We start from the raw sequence: 8,538 nt of genomic DNA, 5'->3' as shown, positions 1-8,538 counted from the left end.
TTTTATTTACATTGACAACGCAAGAGGGCGCGACGTTTCTTTGAATCAAAGAACATTTGTAAGTGAGTTTTTGCCTCGTTTCAGTTGCATTCTATAAAACTTTTTATCACGTTGCTGCTTTTTCAAACTATTAACATCTTTACCAATCCTCAACAATATCCCAATCAGCGAGTAAACAATAACAGATTATCCTTATACCACCTACACATTTTTTTTTTAAACAAGCTATAAATTCACATTTTCTTCTCTCCTCGATCGCCCAGATGATCTTCGGTGGTCCGGTGTGCAGGCTTCAAACCTGTAGCCGCCTAGCAGCGGAGTGGTTCGATTCCACCTTCTGGGCGATTTAACCTTTTTTTCAACAAACCTAGGTAGTAAAATCCAAAGCCCCCCCTTAGAAGCAGTGCATTGACCATCGCCATTATACAGAACCGATTGGCAATTGCAATGATATTTGAAAAATGACAGGCAATTATATTTCTTGTAATGTTGTATTCATGTGTGAGACGTTTTCTCATTGTTTTCTGCTTTTACTGTCTATATGGACAAATAACTAATTGGGACAAATCATACTTATGGCTAAGGCATTATATGAACGAGAACCATATATTTCTGATTTCAGCGCAATGTATGTAACCGACAATGGTCAACAATGGTATACAATATCCCCGCTTGTTTTGTCTTGAATTTCAAAATTTCCAAACTTCCTTTTCAATTCAATTCAAATCAGTTTTACCAACTGTTTTTATTCCAACCTCAAACTGCTTTGTCATCCAAGTAATGCAAACCAGATCTGGTTTCCTTGCCAACCAAACCATTTCCTTCGATAAATTGACCAGGTCATGAGCTGATCTCTATATAGGCTTCATCAAGGATCAGACTTGTTGGACCCAATTGGAACCTTCGTTTGAGTTCTCGATTTTTCACGAAATTGAAAACAGGCGTCTTTCCATGGATCAGAAGATCTAGGAGGACTCATTTTATGAGTGTCTCAGACCAGTCATAAGGTCATCCATCCATCGTTCATTGCTCCTCGCGGCCAACTAGAGAGGCTTCAAAAATGTCAGAGATTTGCCTTCAGTATGTAGGCGCCACCATGTTATGCAACACCCTTTCAACCATCAAGTATGGTCTCAACTGAAAGAAGTGCATCATGGTTCCAGCCAAGACAATAATGGGCCTTCAAATAGGTTTGTTTATACAGAAACTGTACCTATTGTATAAACGAACCAAGTCAAGAAGAGGCCTAAACATCCAATTTATTAGAATATATCTGACGGATCGGGTATGTGTTATTATTTCTTTGGTCCAACGTCAACCATCATTGCTAAATGTGCTGTAAGAGCTTCATCTCATATATACAAAACCTGTCGGCCAGTCAGCCAGTCAGCCAGCCAAGCAACCCAGCAAACCAATACACGCCAACAGCTTTGAAACCAAAGAAGAAGTCAATACCCTCTGCAGGTTCCTTCTTGGCAGGTTCCCTCTTGGCAGGTTCTTCACATTGCTGGCCGACAGGTTGGTTACTACCTGAGTGGCTGGCTTTGATTGGTCCACCACGACCAACAACAATACCATGGAGGAACCAACCAGGCTCTCGAAGAAGTTATCGAGTGAGAGCTTAGGTGGGTTGGTTGTTGGTTAGCTAACAACTACCTAACCTGGAGGAGTTGTACCAATCACCTTTAGAATCCGTGAAGCTCTCCATTCTCCAACCATCGAAAAGCTCAACTACATCACATGAAAAAAACGAAAACTAAGCTCAAAGGTCTTGTGAAATTAAGCACGAATTTTTCAAGCACGAGAAGACTTCTGAACTTTGGGAAAACATGGTTATGTCAGAAGCAATATGAGAACCCCACCCTTACAATCCAAAAGATTCAGCATATGATGTGTCGAACCTTGAAATGATTTTGGTATTACCTAGCGGCATCCTGTAATTTAAAGTAAACGGAGACAGTTGGAAGACAAAAAAAATCGAGACTCATTCCTCGATCATCCATTTATCATCAGACAGTTACTGTTCGACATATTAACAACGATATTGACTTTAGCCCCAACCAACAAATATCGAACTTTTGTCGACAATTTAACAAGGGTTAAATTAAGTTCAAGAGGCTCTAGCTCATGTTCCCCAACATCAGATGTCTCTTCGAAGACAACTTGACTATCAGAGATATTGTTATTGGTGGAATGCTGGCGGCCGGACTTTTTTACTCCCGGCGTCGAAAGTTGGAATAGCTCTCCAGCAATCAACCGGCAACGGAAATTTTATAACAGGAAAAAAGCGTTTTATGTCTGACATTGGCAGCGATTGTTCATCTTTCCTTTAGCTAAGAATAACGAGTGGATTTGAAGCACCGGGACCATTGGAGGTGAGCATCAATGAGAAGAACAAACCATCTTGTTGAACAAGGCATTGTCAAAAAGGGGCCTTTCAGGTGTCGCTCTCTCTCACACACGCATCAAAAGATCAGCTGTTACTCATCAAGATGACGATATGCGCTCTTGAAATGCTTTGAATGTGCCTGTAGTCCAAACCTTCTATTCCGCAGCCATCCTTCCAGTCTCAAGCCAGCCAACCATTGAGGTAAAGACGAAACTGTTGCTGCCGTTGAATTATAGACCATTCATTCAAGAGAGATGGTGGTAGTTCATCCCGTTTATTTTATGAAAGAAAATCATCTTAAGGATCTGTGTACTGTATGAAATGTAGTTAAGTTTACATGCATAGCTGCCACTTTTTGTCTTTTCTTGAACTTATTTCAGTCGAGAGTAGATCCGACTCTTTGATGTTACTCTGTGGCAGAACGTCGGTGACAATGAACTTGTTCAAGGTCGATGCAAAAACCCAGCTCTAAAATCAGACACAATCTACCAAAGTAATGTAGCGGGTCTCTAGAATATAAAGCATCCGAAAATGTGACAAAAAAAGTCAGAACCTAGTTTCATTATACACAAGATAAAATCACGAGGTCAGTCTGATAAGTGTCGCAGCCTTACTCTTTATTTTTATTTTTTTGATTACTGTGACCACATATGATCTTGGAATTGGAGCTGGGAAGGCCCCATATAGACTCAACGTGAGAGATGGCGTGCCCAGGCAATCAGACATAAGACATTTCCATCATGAAATAGATAAATATGCATTTGCATTCGTACTCTGTTGTGCGCATGCATGCCGCGATTTGAAGAGAGAATGATTCCCTGCGAGACCCCTTCCCCCAAATTGCAATTAATAAGGATATCGATCCCTGGTTGCTGATTCTTTTGTGGGGAACACGTTATCTGAGATCTCGGTAATTGAGCCACTGATCTTAGTCTAGATGTGTTGGGCTCTTCCACTACCACAGGATGGCTGATTTTAGTATCTACACACCATGACAGATTTCAATGGTTTTCAGGCATTATGCAACGATGAAGCTGATCTTTTCAATTCTGAAAGTCATCAGCCAAATATTGTAGAACTCAAATCATTTTCGATGCAGCTATTAAGGAAACAAACGGCAACATTCCAACCAAAAAACGTATCCAATGCGTCTTCCTTTTACCAGTTTGAAATCAAATGCGACAGCTGGAATTTAGGCTCGATTCGAGATTTTATTTCTAGTATTAAACCAACAAGCAAACGGCAAATATCGTACAAAATGACGAGCAACAGTTCGGAATATTGTTTTTTCCCCACGGAGCGATGAACGTTCAGATTGGAGAATGGAGCCTGAAACAGAGATCTTAATCATAAATCCGACGAGTTAGGGAAAAAACACATTCACTCACACACGTACGCCAGCACGCAACAACAACATCCAACCGACGAGAGGGATACCATGGATGTCTAACGGAAATACTCTTCTTTCTTCCATTGTTTCCTTTCGAACACCATCGACAGTAAGAACAATAATGATAACGATAACAGAGGTCATGGTATCAATTCTCAAACAAAATAGGACTAGCTAGAGAGAGATGAATTTTGAGTCTGTAGATGAGTATGGATCTAGTCACGCCTGATGGTTGAATCCATGCACCAGAAGCGTACCCATCTACCGTAAAAATGGACATATTCGACCAACATTGGACAGCTTTGTTCGGAAATTGAGAGGGGGTTTTTGGCCCCAACGACCAAGCGACCTTGAGCGTCTGAAACTGGTAATAAGCTGCCAACTCAATGACCAATTTAGGAGGGCTAACAACAACGGAAAGAAGGAGAGAAGAGGGAGAGAGAGAGAGGCAAAGGGACAGAGGGACAAGACCCGAATCATTAAGGGCAAGAATGGGGATGGTAGCAATGGCGGTTATGCCATGGTCAAAATGAGAACGTGGCGGAGAACGGTTCCAGTCTCAATGGATGAGTATAGATCTAGTCACCGGTTGTACGCATGGCACTTTTTAAATAATAAAAAGGTGGAATAGACCTAGCCCCATCCACCGCAACCAGACTAGGCCCATCTTGATAAGTCTTGGAGAGCTGTAGATTCAGTAGGCCCCTGAGATGAGGAGGATCAATAACTTCACTTCACTGCAGAGACAGATGTTAGATGGCTAGTGTGAAAAATGAAAATTGTTCAATAACCACAAGGTACTACTGCTGTTGGATCCAAGGGAGACCTTCACCACTTCAGATCCCGAACGAGACTGAACCCAAGGCACTTTTCCAGTTTCGAAGGGAGAGAGAGAGACTCCCGCCAGAGTAAATCGTCGTTCGTTCGCTTAAATCGACCATTCCACAACCATTTGAGGGCAAGAGGGAGCTTCTTCTGACTCCCTCCATCCATCCATCTATCCAATGAGACGACTCTGGATGAGAGAGGGATGAGTTGGCTGACTGGCTCATTCTTCACCGACCCAATAACACCCCATCGAAATAGCTTTTGCAGTTCATCGTTACTCATACGATACATCGGATTAATATCTTGTACAACAGCAGACAATAAAACAAATGATTATATCAAAACATGTGTTTGGTTGAATACATTTTCAAGAACGGAGAACATTATTTTGTTACTATTTTACATAGGCCTTTCATTTCATTGAATAAAAGTGATCAGCTCGATCATGCAAAATCGTTTTTTTCCATCTTAGCAAAATTATTCCATTTCCAGCAAAAAGCGGCTTTGCCCACTAATCACTTTTATGCCAAAAAAGGTATCGTAGAATGAACTTGAAAGTGTACTACGATTGAACAAGGTTCCCATTCAATGTTATTCCGCTTCGAAAGGCTCTTGGAGGGCACTGACTGTTGATGAAGTAGTAGTAATCTAGTCATGGAGTACCAGTTGTAGCTGCTGGCAGTAGTGCTACTGTAATAGGGACTGGCAACAGACCAACGAAAACCCCTCCCCTGCTAAAAGTGGTTCGTTGCGAGGTACTAGACGGGCATGCTAGGGAAGCATGATTGGATCCACTCAGACGGTTGTACCCCTCGTACCGTAGTAGTAGGACGAGTTCACCTCACCAACTCACCCTACCTATTGTTGTTGGAACTGTTGTTGCATTGGCACACTGACGAGAATCCCATGCTATTCCCTGGGATAAAGTAAGCGTCTCTCCACTAAATGTACGTATAATGGGAGTCAGCAATAGGGGCATTTTAGGGCCCCTAAAAATGGAGCAACATTTCCCCAGTGTGAACAGCTTCTCATAACATATCAGTTTTGGCGGTGCGACCCGCGTTGAAGTCACCTTTTTCTGCACCGACTCATTCCCGAAATTCCATGGGCAACAGCCAACACAAGACGGACGGACGGCATCCTCCAAAGTGAATGCGACTAACCCCCACCACATCGTCATTTGGGATGGCTTGGCTCGTTTCCAGCGTGGGCTTCCAGGGATCCATCCATGGATGGACAGTTCATTTCTACTTTTGTTAGCCGCACTCTGATGGAGCTTACAAACTGCCGCCGTCAGCTATCTCGATCATTGCCTCTGGTCTCTGTCCATTGGCCGTTGCTCGCTTGTTGCTGGTTGTGGTTGCCTTTCGAGCTTTCGGAGATCCCACGCTGGATCCCAACACAGAGATCGGTGAACTCTCCAATGGACTCTCATGTTTCAGCTTTGGCTCAGGTCAGGTACCACCCGTGAGCAAATAGGATTAAAAGTCAATGCACATATCATACGGAGCTTGCATCAATAACAGGCACACAAGATCAATTGGCAGGTTTGGTTCAAGACCCTTAGACACTGACTGGCTGCGGGTTTGAACACTTCGCCTCAAATATTTCACAATTCTAATGTTAGAGATCTCGCTTTTTGCTTTTTGCGAGTTAGCCCACTAAGTGAATGCCTACTCGGTTGAACTGTTAGACAGTAAAATTCTTCAAAATCTCTTGTCTTGGATTGAAATTGCTATGCTCACCATGATGGATTTATTTTTTATCCATAATGCTTTTGTGACAAAAGGGCTTTGATCTGATGAAGATGTTTCATTTGTATTTGTTCATTCATAATGAATCTTGTTCTAGACGTAAGTGCATTTACCTTATTCTTGAATATTTCCTTTAATATGAGCCCATTTGAGGGCCTTACATTGCGGGAACAATTTTTATTGAACGACTTTTAATTGAATTTAGTTTAAAGGCTAAATCAAAATCCAACCTTAGGTTTTTCGGGAGGCCAAATAGAAGCGATTTTTATTGAATAGCTTTATAAACTTATTGTGACATGGTTTGATCAAAAACATGTCAGATTTTTATTTGATACAATGATCGTTTGAATAATTATGATACATAAAGTTGTAAAATATCTTCTTTGACTTAGGAGCAAGTTGATTTTAACACTTTAGAAAGAAGCCAAAGCATTTCCATGGTAGCTGAGTGGTCTAATGCAGTCCCGATAGAGGCACGACATGGTTCCCCGGAGGACGTGGGTTCGAACCCCGCCTTCGGAGAAAGCCATTGAAGTGAAATCAGAATAACGCACGAAATTACGGTTCTAGTATGGGCTTCAGGAATATACACACATAGTCTTCAGTAAATGAAATGCAAAAAAAAAAATATCCAGCAAAGGCTTTGCAAGCGCTATGAATTGTAGAAAACACACATTATTAGGGCATCTAAAAAAAAGCTGTAAGAAGATGCAGAAAAATTGTCCAGTATCCATCTGATGATTGAAGATTTGTCAATTCGATCTTGCCTCAAACTAAATTAAATTGAATCAAATTAAAATTTTAATTGTTAGTAGTTACAACGTTCCTTTTTTAGACTTACTATTTGACTGTTCTTATCCTTTTAAAAGACGTACAAACCTGTGTTAATGTTTCCCTGTATTGTACTAGAAAATTGGTCCCTCTCTTGAATTAAAGGACGAGCCAAGTTTTTTGCACTCGGAGCTTGATTGGTTGTATTTAGCCGGGAAGCCTGGAGAGCCAAACCATGGATGGAGTCTCGATTTTTGTTGGCTTGCTTTTGGGACTTGGGTTGGACAACAGCTGGGCAGGGTTGGACCCTAATTTGCGGCGCATTTTACTTTTCTCCACACAGGTTGGCCAACTTCGCAACCATTTTTGACATAACCATGTTTAATTCCAAAATTGGATAATTTTTTTCAGGTTTAAAACTCCAAGTAAGTCAAGCCATGTTTTGGCAGCCCTGAGCAACGGATGGTAGTCGAACAGCCTTGGGAGAACTCGCGGTGGGAATGACGATGATGACTACAATTTTGATGAGAAGGTTTGGAGAAAGATTGATCTGGCACTTGAATAAAAATGTGAGCTCGGGATTCAATTGAATCGAGCAGAAAAAAGGCAGACAAACAAAAACTAGTTGGTGAACCTCGCTCAAGGCATACAATGACGAACTGTGCCTCCAGTAAGTCTGTTTGAGAGAGAAAGAGGTGGATTATGATGGCCAATGCAGGTTTGGAGCTCATTCCAGTCGGTGAACAAATGTCATGTTTGTCTTCAATCCGGTGAGTCGGGTCAGAGGTCGGCAAACTGGGAGAAGAGAACTTTGCACTTTGCCACCCAAAACCAACCTGTTGTTTCAGAACGCCAGATCCAGTCTCGAGATGGTCGTCATTCACATACCTGGCTTTCTTTATGATCCAACCATGAATTTGAGGGGAAGAGCAGAACCTGGTCGTCGATGACGATGAGGAGGATGAGAGTTGGTTGGTTGGTTGGTTGGTTGGTTGGCAAACAACATGCATTCACCCCTGGATAATAAGTTGGATGGTTGGGACTTGGGCCAAGTGAAACTGCATGGGATCATGCTCAGTATGGTATAGAATGTAAGAGATGAGATGGAAAGGTGGAGAATTGACCACATGCAATGCAGTAGATGTAAGTTGGCTTTGGATGGAGTAGGAAAAGAGTGGTATTTATTTGGTATCATTTCTAGATTTACCTTGTTTGAGTGACAAGAAAAAGAACTGTGCTTTTTTATCATGCTGAGGTATGACTGGCTTAGTGCTTAATCTCTTGATTCGCTGAATTCAATTTGTATGGTTCGGTTTCTGCAAAAAAATGCAGAACCTTCAGACAAGTCGCAGTAGAAGTTTGTCCAACAAAGAATGTTTGTGTCAAGAGCACTCAACTTTTATGAA

The 8,538-nt window shown here is 41.7% G+C and overlaps 1 non-coding gene across 1 annotated transcript; it reads left to right on the top strand.

The window, feature by feature from the left end:
• Positions 1 to 257: 257 nt before the first annotated feature.
• Trnastop-uca (transfer RNA opal suppressor (anticodon UCA)) lies at positions 258 to 344 on the top strand. The gene has a single exon. It is a non-coding gene; the product is annotated as a tRNA-Sec (tRNA).
• Positions 345 to 8,538: the final 8,194 nt, after the last annotated feature.

This window comes from Tigriopus californicus, chromosome 11, assembly GCF_007210705.1.
Source record: "Tigriopus californicus strain San Diego chromosome 11, Tcal_SD_v2.1, whole genome shotgun sequence".
Classification (NCBI taxonomy): Eukaryota; Metazoa; Arthropoda; class Copepoda; order Harpacticoida; family Harpacticidae; genus Tigriopus; species Tigriopus californicus.
Note: the sequence above shows the minus strand (reverse complement) of the source record. Positions and strands in the feature narration are given on the sequence as shown.